General features: G+C 43.6%; 1 protein-coding gene across 4 annotated transcripts in view; it reads right to left on the minus strand.

Moving 5' to 3' along the window:
- mgat4c (mgat4 family member C) overlaps positions 1-21,339 on the minus strand; it is an 85,383-nt gene that overhangs the window by 20,498 nt on the left and 43,546 nt on the right. For 2 of the 4 annotated variants that reach the window (XM_029434603.1, XM_029434602.1), the window contains one exon: positions 20,589-20,672. The exons of the other annotated variants lie outside the window; for them this stretch is intronic. The gene's annotated coding sequence lies outside the window, so the exon portion shown is untranslated. The remainder of the gene's footprint in view (positions 1-20,588; positions 20,673-21,339) is intronic. 4 annotated transcript variants of the gene reach the window in all.

The following is a 21,339-nucleotide window of genomic DNA, read 5'->3' on the forward strand; positions in this document are numbered from 1 at the left end:
GCTCCAGTACATTTCATATTAGATGTATGACAACCCAGCAGAAAGATGCAAACAAATTAAGTTTGCACACAATACCAAGAGCATCAGGATGAATAAAATGAATAGGAATGATTATAACAGTGTACTAAACGTTGTCCTTTGCCGTTTCAGCTGACCTACCGGAGCTGAAATGAGGCTTTACCTTGGTTTTCAAAAAGCCATTTTCATTATTATGCCCCACTTATCAAACTGGGACAGAGTATCTCTCACACACTGTACGGTCACCACTCCTGTGAAATCATAAAGCAGAAAATCACCATCCATCTGACATTTTTCACTAGGGAAATAGTGGCGATAACTCCTGACAGAGTTGGCATTTAGAAGTTGGACGTTTTGCGCCCGGGGACTGGACGGGAACTGTGGGGTGTGAGTCGAGAGGGAGCGGAGAACAAGTTTCTCCCTGGTGGAAAGAATCCGCTTTATCGGTCACAGCTGCTGTGTGGTTGGCGCTGGTGGGCACAGACGTTTGGTGAAACCCCTACATTTCACTCTACACACGGCGTGGCGGGGAGTCTCTCGAAATAGAACACAATAATATGCATGGTGGGTTCTTCAAGGAGGAAAATGTAACACACCATATGGGAGCCGAAGCATGCAAAAATATTGAAACATTGCTTTGGACACAGTTGTCTGATGCTGCTGATAGCTTTCATTCCCGACTGACAGCCGCAACGTAAGAATTTCTTTGAATACATCAATTGTGGGTTTTCATATACAGCTTAAAGGCTGCCACTAGATGACAGAAAAGGATGCATCTTCCAGATCCTTCCATTACTATTTAAAATAGAGCTCAAATCTTTCAGCATTAAAATAAATGTACCCTCCAATTGTTCTGTTGGCTCAGCTCTCGTATGAATAGTTCATTCAATCAGTTTAACTTCAATCTCAATTTTAGGAGTGAAAAATGCCTCGAAATAAATAACAACACACGGAGCCAGCAGCAGGATGACAACAGAGAGTCAGGGAGTGCTCCGTACAGCAGATCTGACTTTGTTCATTAAAAAATACAACCTAGGCTAGCTTGATTTTTTTACCTGCAATCAGTGGTAATTAAATTGAAATACAGTATGTCACATTTATCTGTTTACCACAAACCAATGCTTTGAGAATGAGATTCATTAGCCAATAAACTGTACCCTGAACAAGGGTTATAAACGTCACAATGCAATTAGCAGAAACCGTAGAAGTAAATCTCTCTTTGGTTGACCTGGTCCTTCCCCACTGACCCAGTGCAACCAGTTACGATGGGTCACTGGTAGACATTGCTTTGGTGTGTAAAGGCTTTCAAATGTGGGAACCACTGACTTAAACCGACACTCCCAGAAATAAACCCTACTGCGGATATTTTTTTAATGTTTGCGGTAAACCCTTGATAGCAATACGCACCAATGCACGCCTCACCTTTGTGCTATTAATAGTCACAATCCGATTAATGTCATTCCACACTTAGGTAACTGAATTATTTAGTCGTGTTCCCCTTGACATCTGATGTAATTCATTCTCTATTTTGTGCACCCTCCCCCTTCACATGTTAAATTAGATTAACATCTGAGTTTTGGGTCGTCTAAAGAAATGGACATTGATCCACTTAACCCTGTCCCCGACCTCCCTTCTATTACACGGCCCCCCCTTCCGCCCCTCAAACCTCTCCTTCCACTAAATTACCATGAAGCAAACCTTGATTTGATTGAGACTTCACAAGATAAGATAAATTAGCCCACATTCATCAGGAGCCTCGGCACACAGGCAGAAAAACAAGACGAGTGTTTTCCTTGGTGATATGTCGAAATGATAGTCTTGTCAACAGAAAGGCATACTGTTCAATTAGCGGGGCTCTCTCCTGCAGGCGAGCAGCACAGCAATGATCCAATCAGGAGGAGAGCTGGCTGGTTAATATGGCTCGTCACGTCTGAGCTCCCTTATCTCTTGGTAATGTTGCTCAACGCCAAAACGCCTCGCAGCCAACTCATTGCAATTGATTTAGAGAGCACAGAGAACCCGCCCCTTTTATAAAAGGAAATACCAACCTGGGTGACGTACTCGATGGCAGAGAGATGGCTTTTATCCAGCCCACATGCTTTTATCTGCCGGCATCGCTTTGAGACTCTAACTGCTGACATTTAACAAAGACGGAAATGTGACCTGTGGGGCTCTATTCAGAGCGGTAAAGGTCAAAAGCTGGACTTGGACCCCACAAGCCGGAGAGAAGAGTTGCAACTGCGAATGCTATTTGTTAAATGTTAAAGCTAGTTACGCAATTAAAGCCTTTGTTCTGCCACTACCGCTGTGGTATAGACACAAAGGCAACACAAGGGGAAGCAAAAAAAGGCAAGAGGCATTCTCTAGATGAAAGATGAAAATGTAAAAAGCTCATAAATGATGAAGCGTTCTCTCAGATTTGTCACCCAGCCGTTTTTGAATTCAAACTACAATTATTATGCTTTTACACTAACATTGGTGACATTTACCTTCTATCTTTCTATGACATGTTTACGAAAAGGCCATTTCTGCAGTGAAAAACAGAGCTCTTAGAACCTTGAACTGTACCCGTGGCTCTGTCAGCCATGAATAAACCATACAGTGCTATCGTGATGAAGGAGTCGGCATCTCCTACTCATCGATATACTGGGTCTGATGCTCTTTCTGTTGAGCCAGTGTCCCAGCATTGACTGCCGGTTGTAATTCTCTCAAGAGATTGGAGCTGACAATCTTCGGCTTGCCAGACACAAAATCCTTTTTATCTGTCAAGACGAGTGGCTGTAGCCCACCATTCTCTCCCGGCTCTGCCTGTAAGCTCTCTGGGTGGACAAAGTCTTAGACAACATGAAGACAGAAAGACAGGCCTGATAGCAAAACTGGCTGTGCCATCAACACTCCTGACACCGAGAAGTTCGGTCAGTTGTGGCTTACCAGGGACTGAAGAGGCTCAAACTCTGAAGACTAAATTTGACTTTTATGTTCTTTTGAAAGAAGTGCTTGAGGTTAACTCAGAAGTTGTTTGTCTATAATACATTGAGGTAGTCAAAACTTCAAAGTGCATTCTGAGAAAGTTTCTGGATTTCTTCTCACTATCTTGGACCGACGATCTTTTAAAGGAAAGAATTGTTTTCACATTACCTTATCTGACCTCTGGAAAGGGTGCTCCAAAGAATCAAAGTGTGTTGACAGAAAGTCTGGAGACTACTTCAGAGATCAGTGTTTCTTGTGGAGTGGCTTACATACAGCTTGTTCATGTAAGAGGGACTCAAGACAGAGGGATTACAGAGCATACAACATGGCCGAAGAGGACAAATGTGCTACTCGGAGAGAGATGGCAGCTGTGGCAGGCTTGTGAGCCAAGGTGCCAGTGGAGAGTGAGAGGGGAGTGTTGATGGGCTTGCTGGGTGTAAAGGAGTGATGTGAGGCTAAGGTCGGGCAGATGGTGGCCGATAATGAGGGTGTAGAGGTGTAGGGGAGGAGGGGAGTCGTGCTGTTCTCAGGCTAGGGCTCTTAGCAAAGGCTCAGCACTGAGTTCAGGACCAGAGAGACCGCGAGAAAAAAGTGTGGGAGGTAGAAGGAAGAAAGGAAAAATTCCCTGTGATGAGGGTGAGCCCAGTAGCTCTGTGCAACCTTTAACAAGCACACCCATCATCCCATGACGTCCACACTCGGATGCACCGACCAGTTGCCAAATGTGAGAAATATTTTAGCATTCACTCTCACGAAATTCTCCAGCTCCTTTGGGTACATTCACTCCTGGAACCTTTTTTCTAATGCCTTGACCTTGCCTTCATTAGTTGGTTGACATTAATGCATAATTAATAAGAAACAAATGAGTCTATGCTAATAAAGCGGCTAGAAGTGTGAGAAAGAGAGTGCACCTTTTTGTGGTCCGGCTGTGGGGACGTCATCTTCTTTCCACCCCACATATACCCTCAGATCATTTTGGGGGGAAATACAGCTGAATTGTGTTATCTGGCACAGCAGGGATATAAGTAAAACAGCAGATATAGACAACAATGAGAGGAACATTAATACGCTAGAGTGAATGTTTCGAGATGGTAGCAATCTACCCTTAAATTTCCCTTTTAAAAAGAATTAAAAACAGTCCTGGGAAGCAGAGTTTGTTTCGCCACTATCGTCTAATCACTGCATATCTAAAGCCCTTTAGCAAGCCAGCCTAAAAATGTAAGCACGAGAAAAAAGGAAGTAAAAAAATCAAATAGAGTAATGAAAGGATGTGTCCTAATCCAGCTTAGATGTCGTAATTTGTGTTGGCAGAAAAATGTGTGCCTTAACAATTTCACATTAACATTCTGATAGGATTTCCTATTGGTGCTGACAGAGCTCAGTGCTAATTCTTCAAGAAAGAAATGGGAGCATTATAATTTTTTTTTATGATCAGGCTTCACATTTGTGTAAAGAGAAATTTGTGCTTTATTAAGTCCCCTCCTCCCTCCCCTCTGACGGCCTCATTTGGTTCGTGATGACAGTTGACAAGCCCTGCTGATTTTTTCATTAACAGCTCATACCGTCACCGTAGCGTTGGTGGTACACAGGAAATGAGCGTTCATATCAATATATCTCACACACAATGCATCTCAAGTAGACACTGACTTTGCTACATGGTTCCCCAAGGGAACTATTGATCAGCCTGCATTTTTACTATCGATCTACAAGCCGAATTAGGAGGCGGTATCAAAATCAATCACTGACTTTGTCTCTTTATATCCGAAAACCCGAGTTCCCATCACTTGCAAGAGATGGTGTGAGCCGCCGAAGAACATCATGAGATACAACATTTTCATTATCTGAGGCGTTTCATCATCTCTTCTATGATCTCACTGGAGAATCATCGTATCACAGCAGAAAATGTAATTATAAGACTCATCAATGTGGTGCTTGATTTGGTTTTCCTTCAGGTTAGTGTAAGGGAAAGTTAACAGGATTGTTGATCTTCATTTATGACACAGCTTCTGATATACAGGCATGCTCCTGGGGCTCCTGAGCCAATACCAGTGTCAGTTAAAAACCTTTCATTAAGGTGGGTATAACACTTCAGTGGCTACCTTATTTTCTCCTTTATCTTGGAGGCTGGAAGGGGGAAATAAAGCACAAGCAAAAGCCTTGGCTCCATACGGGATAAAATCTATTCTCTATTATTGCACTGCTGTTGCTTGAGGGCCGTCAAGCTAAAGGTAATGGCATTGCCTGTGATAAATTTATGGCTGAGCTGCTCCATGTTCCACGAGGGCTATAACGGGCTGGGAATTGACCAGATTGTTGAAGTCACAACGAAAATGACAAATGACCCTCCAGTGACAAATCAACAACGTAATTTACAATGTCTTTCAAATGACTAAGTGTGCTCTGATGGCAGTTAAAGCATTATATATTTACACAACGCTGTGTGAATAGATGGGCTGTACGGTTAGCTGTCAAACCTCTGGAATGATTGTAAGGGAGAGAATACACGGCAGTGGAGAGTGGATTTGGGTGACTTGATGCAAGTTGCCTTGGAAACCTTTCCTGATAGCAACAGGATGGCACTCGACGGGCAGCTGGTTCTGCAGACCTTGCAGGTGAGAGAGGTGCTTTGCTACAGGCTCCACGTGGACCATCGAAGAGACCTTGCTCTGCATCCTGTCCCTTACACCAGCTCTCAGCAGATTGGACACCCTGACTTTTCCTAAATCGGCTTAATCCATTTTCATCCATTTGTTCTCTCCTTCTCGCCAACCCAGACAGTGAGACTGTTCTGTGCCAATTAATCAATACTCATGGCTGAAGCAAGTTGGCAGTGTTTCAGCGGAGCTAAGCTAATAGGGCACTAAAATGGGTCCACATTTCTATCTTTTATAGGGCATAAGACCATCTATTAAAACAGGACATGGCTCCTCTAGGACTAACTTTTGTCATCACATACTAAATAATAATTGGCTTACCAAAGGTTAATTGCTCAATAGATACTAGGCCATTGGAATTTAATTGTGCTGTTAAACGCCTCGGTTGTAGCCCATGCTTTTATAATCGCTCATTTGACTTGGAATGAATGGAAAAACTGTTTGGATCCCAGATGACTGCTAAAAGTTGCTAACTGTTGCAAAGAGTCTGTTTCGTCTTGACATCGTGTGTATCAGTGGTTGATTCTCTAAATAATAATTAGAGTTTCTTAAGCTGAAAACTCAAAGCACTAACCATCTTTCATTTATTAATTAAACACTGTCCATGAATTTGTTTTGTACCCCTCCAGCATTTCGTCTAGTCTTAGTATTGGCAGATATACACAAGTCAGCAAGATCAGCTGCATGTGGGAGCTGCCTCTCCCTCAGCAGATAATCGGAACATTAAAATGCCAATCTGGGATTTTGTGAGTACATCAGTTATGCATATTAAGTCTTATATTCCCCCCTAACAGTATGGGTCGAATGGTAGATGAAAAACATGCTCTATGCAATATTTTTCTCCCAATCTAAAATTATTTAATACACCTCTATTATATATTTCCCCAATGTTTTCAAACCAGTTGAAACTAAATAATTAAACTGTAAATTAAATTACAGATAAAGACTTCCTCCTTGTGGTGTCCTTGAATCATGCATCAACAGGTCGACTTCACTTTGAGAGTGAAAGATATCATCCTATTCTCCATTATCTGTCTGTTTGTTATGTACTGCGTGTTTAACATTGAACTGCACACACCACGAGATAAAGGTAAGGAAAGATACAGTTACATATTTAGGAGTATTTGCTATTTGAAAAATATGTATTGAACTGCTGGAGCAGTGCCAAGGGAACAATTTCAAGGCACATCCTGTCAAGAACACAACCTAATGGAAGCTTTATAAATGATGAGGACAACATCCGTTCCTGCTATCAGCTGCTTTCAAAGTGAAGGCTGCTAAAGCACAGCGCTTTCAAATGAACCTGCAGCAGAGGTCTCGTTGCTGTTTATCAAACATCCCCTGGCAGGTCTGCTGGAATAGCACACCATCAAGTCAACTAAAACATAATGACTTTGTTTATGTGCTTCTTCTGCCCTGCCTCCAAGGGCAGATGTGACCCAATTATGACAACTGAGTGACAACTGGCTTGTTTTGCTTATACCTTCAACGCAACCAAATACGTTAAGTAACTCAACTAATGAAGACTAAATAATGATATATATATATATAGACCTCATTGTTTGTTTTGCAGTAAATTGGTGGCAGAAGAGCTTGAAACAGACACAGAGCTCTGACATATGTGCGACTTGGACAACATGTCCCACCCCCTCCAGGACACTTTGTCCGCACTGTGCAGCTCCTTCAGTGACAGGCTGCTTCACCCGAGATACCGTAGGTCCTTTCTCCCTGCAGCGGTCAGACTGTACAATCACCACGGCCCCTGGTAGACCACCACACCGAGAACAGTCTATTCCACCACTGTGTGCAATTATCACTGCCATGTGCACTTTTTATAACTTCTGCAATTATCACTCATGTGCAATATTGACTCTTACAACTTTGTTATCAACGACTCTGTACTTACACTATTGTTACTGTATTTTATTCTATTTAATTGTGTACTCGCCACTTTACTTTCTTGTTCTTTTGCTGTAACAAGGTAAATTTCCCCGTCGTGGGAATAATAAAGGATTTCTAATTCTTGTAAAGTTGTTAACGTGTTAACAGCTAACAGTCGACTACTTGCATCCAGCAGGAATGTAGTAATTGTATCAAAACATTGGAGCCTTTTTTCTGCCCACCTGATGGATATACATCCAATATTCACACTTTTTGCTCTGTTTTGGTCTCCACCGACTATGGAGAAACTGTCTGGGTGTTTAGCCGTTAACTCCTTTACTTTCTTCTTTATGTAGTTGGTGATGTGTGTGGCTCCTGTTTGGTGCTGGGCAGGTTGCATACAGTTGGTTTTATTTTGTGAAAACAAACCCGTTACAGAATAGTTGAGAGCGTTGAGACTGAACCATACAGTAAATGTGCCGTACAACCTAAAACAAGGAGCTGAAGTCACTGTCATTTGATTCAATGTTAATATAACAAATATAGATTGGTGTTATAATATTCATTTCGAGCTTTAACAGTCATTTCTTGCACATTGAGATGTGGAAGGATCAGACTGGAGTCGTACCTGGCACATCCTCTGAGTGCAGGTTTGCCACTAGCGCTGATGGTCATTTTCTATATGTTGCTGATGTATTCTGCTGTAAGTGACATTGTCATGATTTATCTTTCTTCTCTGCACTGTATTGCTTGTGGTGCTTCAATGATAAAAGCAATTCCCTCTGTGGTATCAATGCAGTCTGACATACAAGAGAGATTACAGGAGAAGTTTTTATTCTGCTACATACCTCTTTGTATTACTCTAAAGGTCCCTCAAAGAAGCCCCGACTAGCACGTAGTGAAGCCAAGACTTCTGTCTACAAACCCTCCAACATGTTGTTGAGGCAAAACAGCCCCCCTGAGGCCATGCACACGATTGGGGCCAGTGAAAGTAGATCAACCGTCAGTGTCCTGCTGTGTTTGTTGTGAGAGATCCTGCTGCCAAACGTTTGACAAGAATGTCACACGGAAAAAACCCGCAGCCTCTCCGGCAAAGCTGCCAGCCCTGGCATCTGACCCCTGGGCGCGTCCGAGCAGCTACAAGTGCTTTCCATCTCCTCTGACTGCTCAACCTGTCAATCTGCCTATTGAAAGGTTTCCCCTTTCCCCAGGAAAAGCTAATTTTCCTTTCCCCTTGGCCCAGTCAGTAAGTGTCACTTCAGTTTAGATTTCACTGCCTCCCTGCAGCCTTGCACTAAAGCTCCAGTGGAGGGATTTATGTCTGCTGTTGTGGACCTGCTTTCCAATTAAAACTGTAGGGCACAGGGGATTAAAAAACAATGTGCTTCTCGCTGAGTAGCTGGGCCTACTCCTCTGTCCTACATCAACTCACGGCAGTTAAAATTGACTTCACGTTGACACTTTTTGAATGTGTACTTAAAGCAAACATTCAGAATTCACACAAAGCAGAAAACAAAATGGCTCAGAGACAATACTTCTCCCTGATCAGTCATGAGGACAGATTTTCATAGTGTGAAGATGGATGGATTTCTTCCCCCTCAGGTTTAAATGTTCAATAACCAAAATCCTGTTAGGCCTGTGGTCTGTTGAGAATACGGAGGGGTTGAACCTTCATACAGCCCGATGCCGATCATAGGCCTGTCCGTGGGAGTAAGTAAAGACCAGCTCTGCCACAGAGATTTCCTCAAAGACCGCTGGATTAGGAATTCACAGAAGCCGCTGCCTCTGCAAGACGGCAACCCCCTTTTCTCTGCAAATCAATTCTAATTTTGCCGTCCGTGTCGATATCCTGCTCGTTGCTCTCTTTCACTCAGACCTACTTGCTGTTTCCCATCATCTAGTCTTTAAGCTCTGTTTCTTCTGCTAACTTGCAACCTCAGTGGTTATTAATAGGTGTGATGGCACGTGACTACGTTAAGCAAGAGTGTCCCATTTGCACGAATCTATTCAACAAACATCTCCTCAAGTGGAGGGGGAATGTCTTAAGAAGTAGAAGAATGTCCCTCAAGGCGTTTGTACTGTATACCTTTCGCCCATCCCCTATGGATGCCTCAAAGTGTATTGCATTTTCTTGGCTTTCACATCAGCTGTCAGGTTACCAATGTCAGTGAGTGGGAGCATGTTATTGCAGTAGAGAAATTGCCTCAGGCAACATCTTAAAACAGGGTCACAGGCTAGCTTTCCCCGTGGCTGCCTGTCACATTTTGGTTTTGATGCAACAAGTCTGTTTCAGGTGAGGGCAAATTGTATGCAGAGAACTTTCTTACCAGAATGAGAGATGATTGTTTGGACACAAATTGTGAAGTACAAAGTTATTGTTTGGATTAGAGTCCTTATTTTAGAACATCTTCCGTATACAACAGCTTGAGTCATGAAGGCAGAGCGTTCATTGTAGCTCGTACTTTGCAAGCTTCTCCGTTTGTTTTCATGACAGTCGATCATTGGACACTACAACATGTTCAAACAGTCACTAATGACAACATAGATGGATGGATGCAGCAGAATGAAATAGATGGTTGCATGTAAATACACACAAACACACTGGGGATGCACTAACCCCGTCAGCCTAACCTCACTTAGAGTCTGACTGCATGGAAGAGATCCTGACTTTCAGTAACTTTTAATAATGTACTACCATTGGGCTACCATTTTCCTCCCCAAATACTGAAATCAGTAAGTGCTGTACTATATTTGTAGGCTGAAAGGATGTGGGACATTTTTTGGAATGACAATGGTGCAAAAAGAGCCAAAGAAATCCTGAACAGGGCGGATGTTCCTGCCTACAAATGGCGGAATGTAGCTATCAACCCCGTAATCACAAAATTGGCCTCAACAAAGGAAGCCAATGCTTTTTTGTCATTTCCTGTAGGTTATAAGTAGCTGAGTAGAAAATTGCCTTGCACTGGCTCATAGTTACGTACCCGCTTCAGCATCACCTCTGCCCGATTATTTTGTTTGCTGAAGCCCATTTCTGGGCCTCTGACTCACCAGGTTCCAGCACATTTTCTGGATGGTAGCTTTTATCACAATAGCACTAATCACTCCTACGTCCTCGTGCTACAGTAATGCGACACTTACGAGACGTGAGATAACAGGTGGGAAATCTCAAAATGGATGGAAAGTTTATAGCAGAGGGACTCCAAATGAATATCCTGCAAAATATCCTGTATGTGAAAAAGATTCAACAAATGACATTACGATTAAGTTAGATTCAGTTATTAATAATATCACATCCTTGAATTTCAAGGCAAAATAACCATTTACAAAGCTGCACAGATCACTGATCACTTAAAACAAACCAAAGATATTATCCAAAAGGGATTAACAACATTTCAAACTGACCAGGACGAGACCGTCTGCACCCAGCTGGCGAATAAACCAGTAACCTTTGTCAAAGGACGAGATTTCCTAGACAAGAAGAACCGAACAATGGTACACGCTCTGTCCCAAATGCTTTGTCTTAGGAATACCTAATGCACTTCTTTTCTGGAGAGAGGCCAGATAATAAAGCTCAGTGAGGATCAGTGAAGCCAGTCTCCACTGACTCTACCCTCATTGTTGGATGCCTCGCTCCCTGGGAGTCGATGTACGTTATCAGTGATCATCAAAGGCACTGTCAGGAAAGTGTGGAAGTGGGGCTTCCACAGGCTGTCCGAGACGCTAGACACATCCAAATGAGACAGGCTTATTAATTCTTCAAAAGCCACACGGCTTCGTTTTCCCCAAGACTCATTTTGGTACATTTAAGGATGATAAAAGCTCAGCAAGGGAGCTCTATCGCCTCTTCTCGCTGTCTTACTTTTCCGTTCTCACACATACATCATACATAATGCAGGCACATGCATTCAGCAAGAAGATATTACTTGCTTTAAAATATCTGTCATGTTTTAAAGTCTTGTGTAGGGAATGGAAATAAGGATATTTCAGGGACAAAGATATTGAGTTAAAAGTGCACACTGGGAAACCTTTCTGCTTTCTGCATGTATAGACACAATGTGTCTGACAGCTCTCTGTAATACATGTATTTACTGTATATAACTGCATGTTAAAAGGGCCTTGGAAAAGTATATGTCTGCTTAGCAAGACCATCTCCATGTGCACAAAGTTTGAAAGACAAAACTGTAGTGTTGTTGAGTTTCTTCACGGTTACTTTCCGGCTACAAAGACGACATGTGAAGGAGACAAAGCCGTTAATTCTGCAAAATGAAGCAGACAATTTCTCCCCAACCCATGTAAAAACCGTTTCACTGCAGGAAAATGGATTCTCCAACAATGAGAGCTGTTTTAATGGGAGGGAACAGAGGAAGACAAAGCCTTGAAATTCATTACAACTTTTTTCCTTTTTCTCTCCATTGCTGCACATTGGATTATATGTGGGACATCAAAAGCTTTAATTATCTTAATTAGTCCTACATTTGCAAGCAAGAAAGCTCCTTGAAAACCAAAAGGAAGATGCGAAGTGTTTCTGTGGAAAGCTAGTCGTTAAAATGCACATAATTTAAATGTTATATGAGAACCTTAATTGGTGAATTCATGGTTGTCAAGGGGCCCTCCTTCATTACGATTCTAGTGGCTCCTTCGTGGTGGCCCCATTCTCACATAATGAATGTGATTCTCCCCCCCCCCCCCTCCCCCCTCAGTGTAATAACTAATTACACAGAGGAGCTAATCGCCCCCACTCCACCTACACAGCCGGAATTAAAAAAAGTTTTTTTGTTTACAACTGACAACATGAAAATGAGAAAACTCCTCACTTGTGACACTGACGGTGGGTGTACAGTACGGATCAGCCCGTCGTGGAGTCACAGAAATCCACACCATATTAATGTGCTTATGGAAATACTTCAACTTTATTCATTAGAATTTCACTTCCCAGAACCAACTCCAACAAAACATCCAGAATAGAACCAGGAAGAAGCAAAACTTAGCTTAATAATTCATAAATAAAATAGCAACACAAACCAGCACACGATCAATTACTTTTAAAGTGGCTGCAAATCTTTTTAAAAAGGCATCTTTTGAATGTCAGCATTGCTTATTGCCAATTACATGATGGAGACTGCCAGCACATTTCTTTTCTGTCCAGTGCCTGAATTTATTGAAAGAATCATTTAAAAGCAGAAAAGCTGTGTTTCAGTGCGCTGCCCGTCTGACGGGTCAGAAGTGTGTGCTCCGCTGCGTCTAACTAAATCCAACAAGGACTCACACACCCTGGAGTGCACTTTTGAACGTACTGGCGGTCAGCAAAACAATATTTAAAAAATGTAGAAAGAAAGGACGACCTATAGATTCCACTTGTTCGGTGCGGTGAGTGATGCTCACGGCCGCTCGTGTTATTTGTGCATGTGAAGACGCTGCGTAATCATGCTTTTTTTTATATTCTCAATTTATTATTAAATAAACTAAACGCTTATGTTATTGATCTAATTTATGTGCACGTTTCATTGTGTACTGTCTACTTTGCACATTGACATTCTCTCCTTCGCCCTGTTTTGCGAAGGAGGGGGCTTCGCACCTGACGCACACACACGTGTGCACACACCTACAGTCAGAGCGGAGGAAAGGAGAGAACTAAATAGAATCCGTGCAGCACAACGCACCCCCCCCCCCCAAAAGCAGTACACCTAGGGGAAACACTTGGATATTTTGCATTTACATTCAAACACATGTTAAAGTAGCCATTCCTAAAAGGTCTATAAACCAGGGACAGCCTTAGCGAGTGCCGTGCCCTCTCGTCTCAGGAGTGCGTTAGTGGGGTTCACCCTGAGGGGCTGGGATCTCACTACAGGACCAGAAGACACTCGTGCAGGTCGACTCTTTCGGGCACAAAGCCCAGTTGACTTGTTCAGCAGAGCTAAGCCAGCAGCGAGTGCCAGGGGGTTAGAGGTTAGCGTAAGCCGCTCTGGGCCACCGCAGCCCACTGACTCTGAACAGCAGGGTCAGCTGTGGGGCTGCAGGACCCGTCCACTAGGTAAAGCACTCCAACACAATCACATCAACAACACAAACATGACAAGGAGATGAGAAAATAAATAAATAGCAAAACACTTTCACGAGGATTACGGTTGCTTCCAGCACGGAAAACACGCTGGGCTTTTATCTAAGTCACACAGCTTAAACATACAAGTAGACTTTCCAAAGCACACTGTGGTTGGATACTTAACGCTGCGCTTTGATTCTTCTGAGATCACTTTTTCAAGACGGCATCAGATGCAATTCATGCAGCGTGACGGCCTATTTCACAAATGAATGCTTTGTTTTGTTAGAATATTTTCTAATCAAAAGCACGCACTCCCAGCTTTCTGCTTTTATCACTTTTAAAAATAGATTTAGTTTTAAATGTAACACAGTGGAAATGTAGAACGCATGCAAACGGATTAAAACAGAACACCAAAGAAGCTTTATTATTATGTTTTATGGCGAGAATGTGTGAGCTACGCATTTACATACGCGTTCGTTACGCCCAGGCACTTAATCAACGACGTCCTATGACTACTGCAGCGGAGACACTGCCCTGTCACTTTCATATCTGCGCAGTGACTGGAAAAATACATTATGAAAACGAGACCAAACACATGTTTGCCGACATATTAATGAAGCCCCAGTCGCCAAGAGAGACGGCGCCGCTATACTGATACATCTCTTTAGCCCCGAGCATGCTAACAGCAGTGTCAATTTCTTGACTGCGTCCCTGAAGGCTGCCTGCTACAAAAGACACTTCACTTTGAGGAGCGTGGGGGGGGGGGGGGGGGGGTTCAGGGTGGAGGGCTCCTCCCTTAACACCGCCTCTCCGCACAAAAAGATAATTGTCTCCTCCTTACCCAGAGAGATGGGTGTATTTCGATGACCTATACGAGGGACTCTTCCCCTCTCCTGCGCAGCCTGAGATGTCACAGTGGTTTGCCATAATTACTTTTTCTGATAGAGGTGAGAGAGGACATTTGCATCAGATGAGGCGCACAGCAGTTGGGTCTCCCCGCTCGCCGCCCATATGCCACTTTTAATGTCACTGTAATCTCTAAAGGTTAGCATTGGCGCCACCGCTGTATATCTCCACAACTAGCTGAATCAGTGGTTTGGAAATAGGCTTGACATTGAGTTCGGGTAAACGCAGGAACACACACCGTCACAAAAACATGCACACAGAGAAAAACATGTTAGAGAAGAGATGGTGAGCGTCTTCACTCAACGGGGTTTTGTTGTACTTCTGGATAAGATTGGCGAGGTCAGGTGGTGATTTCCTAACACAGCATCCCATCTCTTTAGAAGCTCTTTGAGCTGTAGAGATAAACATACAGAGTGTGTACTCCTTACACTTCTGTTGTCAGAGGAGGTGTTCACCTTTTACTGTCTGCTGCCTACAGCTGTAATTTGCCTGAAGAGTCTTTTTTAAACCGTGCACATCTGTGTTTTCAACAGAACAAGTGTAAACCTGGTTTATTTTGCCCTTTACGGATGCATATTACACAACAGAAAAGATACAACTGACCTGAAATCGATTTAAAAAGATGGTCAACTTAATGATTCAGACAAATAAATCATCTTAAACACTCGTCAAGGTAATTAAATATCTGGTTCAGCTGCTGTTAGTGCTGCTGTCTGCAGTGACACAGTCAAAGGCCTCAGTTTACTTTAGCAAAGTGCTCGCTGCATCATCCAGCATCACTAAAGGATGATGTTATTCTCTTAATATAAGGATGAAATATTATTCATTAACGCAGCTGGCAAGTCGCACAAATGTTGACACTGAATGAATCAGTAAAATGTTCGCTGACGATGCATTTCTTTTGTTTGCAAGTCAAAATATTTGACGTTGCAAAAACAATGTCTGCTTTTAGTTATTGCAGCTTTATGAAACCTTTCTGTGGTTATGTTTGGGCGCAGGATAGAGAACGATCGTGGTCAGAAATACAGAAAAGTAAATGTAATTCACACCTGCCAGTGAAAAAGAAGTCCAATCTGACCTCTAAATGTGAAGGTCGGTCACAGCTTGAAGTCAGTTTCTAATTCTCAACAAAGTCGACAAACTAACAACCGCTCTTCTGATCTCCGGGTGCGTCTGTGGTATTGATTAAAAGATTGGAATCCGCCGCTTCAAGAAGTTTGGTCCGGTGTGAAGATCACTGCGAGCATGTGTTCAAATTTCCAAGCAACGAGGAAGAACGAGCGAAAAGTTGTAAATGTCAAAGGGAAGCACAAAATAAAGAAAATGCACCGACAGCACTGAAACCTCGGCTGTCTTGTTTTACAACGAAGCTGAAGCATCTTGGTGTTTCCAATGTGGTGTAAGACAGAGTGTTTAAGATTAAACTAAATCACGTACATTGAGTGCATTAGACAGGCACAACCTCTTTATAATGCTCCCACGAGCATTTTATTGTAGATTTGAGTAAATATGCCAACAATCTAGTATCAAAAGCAATATTAGTTTCATTGTTGGAGTAACAGAGGTTTACAGTGAAGACAGTCTGCATCTCTCTGTCTGTGCCGTCATCTTTATTCCTCTCAATCTCCCACTTTGAGACGATTCTGCCTTCCACACTCTCTAAATCCCAAACCTCCCAGAGCATACGCGTCTGCTCATCACACTTTCTCCGTTCTCTTCTTCTTCTTCTTTTGTTTCTGGGATTCTGGTGACATTTTCAAAGTGCCAGATCCTTGCCTTGAGACATTGTGCATGTGCCCACACCTCTCCGCCCCCAAACACACACACACACACACACACACACACACAGAAAAAAAAGAAGCAAATACACACACTCTCCTCGCCTGGAGCCAGGCCCCTCTGTGCTCGTCTACCTCAGAGAAGCTGGAGCTTGGCATGAAGATGAGGCTCTGGTGGATTCTGTGCTCCGCCTGCCAATGCTGCTCTTTTGATCTGCAGCCAGCTGATGACAGATCTACATTAAGCTCATAGTCTTCTCTCGCTCGCTCTACTTCTCCTCTCCTCTTCGCTGACACTGGGGCAAAATGCTACTGTAAGTCCACGAGCATTGGTGGGAATCGACATCCCTTGGGGTCAGCGCCGTGAGTCTCCTCTCACACCAAAATGAGAGAAATATAGAACGCTGAGTGGGTTTCCAGCTTGCAGAAAAGATACCATGTGGGTGTAAGCCAAAGATAGTGCCATACAAACAATCCAGGGGGAAGCTTTACACATCTCTGATGTGTGCCTCCAAGTTTGGAAGGAAAAACCTCCCTTGTAACCTCCCAATGTGCTCACGCTTTGAGATATCTCTACATGTTATGTGGTGATGCAGAGTTGTAACTATGTTTGGTTGTTCTACACACTTGCCTTAACTTTCCTGTACTTCAAATGACCTTACATAACCTCAACCTAAAAGGGCAGCTTGTGGTCATACAGTGAGGACAACATGTCTGTTTCCAGACACTTAACAAGAGATGTGATGGACACTGATTGGTGTCTCAGTGTGTTGAAGTACAGACAGACACCACAGCGTCTATTGTAAAAACAGACTCAGGGTTAATGTCTCAGACTGACAGCAGGCAATGTTAAAAATTGTTCATCTTCTAATCTTCTTGAGATTTAGAGGCAATCTTGGTTTGCTTTTCATTAGGTCCATAGACAAAGCTGCCAAACCACAGAGCATATTGTATTCTAAGCTAGGCCTCCCTCTGGCACAGTTCAAAATTAATTAGGAAATGAAAAGCTTTGCAAACATAAAGGGGTTCTGACGAGTCTTTTTGTTCAGCGAATTTTGAGAAAGAATTGCCCCGGCAATTGAAGATGCATAAAAAGAGATCTGTCAAGGTAGCATAATTTCAGACGATGCAAAAAACACTGTAATTAACTCCCATCATTTAGAAAGCGTCGCAGAGCACGCTGCTCCAGTCTGAACAACACATATTCTGTGCCGGCTGCTCCCACGCAGCAAAGTGCGTATCTGCTGCTCATCACCTACAAACAACAGAGCAACCGTCCACATCCGCTCAAGTTGCTCGCGAAGGAGACATGATGTTTATATTATGAGACATTCATCCAGCTGATAAGTGCAGGTGCAGACTGAGAGCAGATCCATAGAAGGCATTGGCTAACAGCTGCTGATGAATGAGGGGTGACGGGCAGTGATGGAGCTCCCCCCCCCCCCCCATTAGAAAAACACAACCAGCTGTTATTTCTAAAGGGGATGGTTTGCTTATTACTGTGATATCCAGCAGGAACAGGCTCGCCACGGCAATATTTTGCGTGACAGGCTTCTGTGAACGAGGTGAGACTTGCTGAAAGGTGAAGACGCAGTTTCATCTGTGACGCTGTGCTGGTGAGTATCATTTTAAAGAGGGACAAACAGCAGATAGCATTTGGTTGGAGCGCGCCGTATTGTTTGCGTTTGTCATTACAGAGCTGTCCTTTGAATCCAGCGGGGCAATGTTTGTGTGTGGGCTGTAAATTGGCAATCAGCCTGTCACATTACCATTGGAACGGTCACTGTAAAGCTCCTGTGAGGAGGTCAGGGCCCGTCTCAGTGGAGGAGAGAACGTTATTATGTTACACTCTTAAAGATCATTTACTGGGTGTTTGTTTAGAGCACACAGACGCCGCGTGATTCCAGCTCTATGTGTGTGTGTTCAAACCATTTCAACTCAGCACAGATGCAGATATTTAATGACGCTTTCTTTTGCAACACTACCCTCAGTCTCCCTAGACGCTGGAGCAAAGGAGAGCGTATCAGGATACATGAGACAGAACAAATGTGCGAGTAAACACAAGAGTCAGAGAGCATGTGGGCATACGAGGGGGAGAAAATGATGCCAACACTCTCGCTGTGAATATGTACCTCATACCTCACACACATAACTCAGCCTGCGCGTTCAGCGGCTGCACGACTGTCAGGAGCTGGCATATATTATCGCCGCATCCATCGTGAAACACCGCACAAATGTCAGCTCGAGTGAAGGCGCAGCTTCTTTAAAAGCCGTACGGCGGTGCTTCACAATTCCATCAGTCATGCTTATTTAGGAAAATACCAAAGTGTTGTTTGGAAATGACTAATTCACCTTCGACTGCTTCCACAGATAGGCTTTACTCTAGCTTTGGATCAGACTCACTGGGAATTAAGAAGTGAATTGTTTCTTAATGGGTTTGTTTTAGCACATTTGGGTCAGTTTTACTAAAAGTCACACAAACATATTAAAGATGAGAGTCTTCTCTTGCCTCCCTCTCAGTCTCAGGGACGTGTGATCACTTCTCAGCTGCCTGCTTCTTGTGACGAGCATGTGTTAACTTCCTGCACTGTGTGCGATGTTCTTTCCCAAATCCAGCTCCTCCAGTCTTCCCTGATTTGAAATCTAAGCACACAGCCTTGCTCTGAGCCATGCTGTCCTGTAGACGAAACAGCTGTTTGCATGAATCTTTAATGCACGCCCACATTGGCACGCCATTGAGGCAGATGAGGATGTGGAGAATCACCTCGATCCCTAATTTAAGCTGTTTCAAGTCCCTGACGTTTGAGAATGTCAAACGTCTCGTTCACTGGAGAGCGCCACTTGAGAGTGTTATAGGTTAGAAAAATGAAAACAGCTTCAGCAGTTTAGGCGAGTTCCTTCATCAGCGGGTTATTAATGTGGGCGAAAATCAGTCAACATGTAGAAATACAAGGCGTTGGTTTATTATAGGGATAGGCACTACGTTTAAAGTTATCAAACAGTTCCTGATATTTATATGTACAGTTTCACCATTCAGCAAATATATATTCGCAAACTTTTCTCCTAAAGCATAGGTCTACAACAGGGGGTCCGCGACCCCCAGGGGGTCTGCAGAGGTACTGCAGGGGGGGTCGTGAAATTGTTTGTAGATAAAGCAAAAAAAAATGTTTTTTCTTTGCACATATTCCCTCCTCCGCTGTACTTCGCGAAGGGTGGCGACACACACCCACAGTCAGAGACAGAGTGGAGGAAAGGAGAGGGGTGAACTAAAAGAAATTTCCGCCCCCCCCCCCCCCGTCACACAGACCTCCTCAAGCCTCATGTGTACAGTATATACAGTAGGGGGTCCCTGCACCATGCTACACCAGTTTAGGGGTCCTTGGCCCAAAAAAAAAGACCCCTGTCATCATCGTCATCCGCTCCCTAAAGTTTTAAAATAACACTGGACAGACTAAATACCTTTACCTGCAATACACAACACGAAAATACATAAAATACTGAAGGTAAGAACAGCTGTTTCCTCACAACGTGATATTGATATTTGCGGTGCCAAAACAAACAAGTTCCTTAATTTTCTTTTATATATTTGAAAAAATATATTTATATGCGGTGTGTAATGACCATCCACACACACACACACACACACACACACACACACACGCAGCTGCTGCTTTACCCTCTGGGTTTGGCGTCCCACAGAAAGAGAAAGTACTTTCTTTTCTTCTCACCTTGTTCCAGCACTCTTTGATTATTTGACTGCAGAAAGTACTTTGGTAAAATAAGCGGGAAATATAAACAGCATAATCTGGATTTGCTGCCCTGGACAGAAGAGCAATGCGGCCGTCAATATGGCTGCGGGTTTACAATTGTTGTGCTTGGCGACGGCTGTCTGTATCACACAAGTGTGAAAAAGCAATAACACCACCAAAGTGCAACTGTTGGCGGTCAATATTTCCTCTCCCTGATAAACCCTCTGGGCAGGAGCGTTCAGTCGTCCAGCCAACACAAACACAGCTTTGCAGTTTCAATCTGTCACAGTGTGTGAATATGGAGCCAGAAAGAAAGAACATACAAATATCAACCCTCGTCTTGCCACTCTGCATTCTCCGTTTCACAGAGGAATCATCCAAATATAAAGTTTAAGGATGGCGTGAGATGAAGTCACACACAGTCAACAGGGTTAAAAACAACTCCCTGCTAAAAGCAAATGAGTCTTCATGGCTGCTGTGCTGTGACTCTGATCCGGTTTACCCTTTCTAATGTCACTTCTCCACAGGAAGCAGCCACACAAGTATCATTTAGCACTCAACACTGATGCAAAAAGACAGAGAAAAAGATTACCTTGTAAAAGTCAGAAGTGTCTGTGGGAGAGGGTCTGCAGGTTGACCTGAACGGGATACATGAACACGTCTGCCTCAGCTGTATCTGTGAAACAAAAGGCACGCCGGGGTTACTCCACAGCTGTGAGGCGTTCTGCCTGTAACATGTGATGATCACATCGTTTACAGCAGCGTGCACACATCCAACCGTGAGTGCTCCATGTGTGTGCAAACACAAGAGTCGGTGAGAAATAGACATTTACAAAGTTTGCACACATACTGCGCTAAGTTACAGCACCCACATCACACTCGCACGCGCCTACAGATGCACACGAGCACACAGTCAACAAGCCCCCTACTCCCAAAGCAGCTGTGGACTCGGCAGACACTGCTACCCTGTGGCTTACTTTTGAAGATGAATCTCCAGAGCCCCCAAAGGAAAACAACGCTTTGCCAGGGATGTCCAGGAACGTTAACTGTCGTCGTCTCTCTCCATGCTCAGACACTGACGGCTGTGATGGGAAGTCGCGGCGCTCCCACACTGAGGAAGGGTAATTGGCTAGAGATGATGGGCCATAAACACACATCACAGGGGCGGTGAAGCGTCAAGCAGACAGCTAACGAAGGCTCTCCTTCTACTGCATGGCTCTTGTTTGTCGTACACGCACACACACACACATTGTCTCCCATCCCTGGATATTCACGCTCTTTGAACACATAGTCCGGCCCACCGTTATTAAAACACAGAGAGAGAAACCCCGTCACTGGCTGAC

This window comes from Cottoperca gobio, chromosome 6 (genome assembly GCF_900634415.1).
Source record: "Cottoperca gobio chromosome 6, fCotGob3.1, whole genome shotgun sequence".
NCBI lineage: Eukaryota > Metazoa > Chordata > Actinopteri > Perciformes > Bovichtidae > Cottoperca > Cottoperca gobio.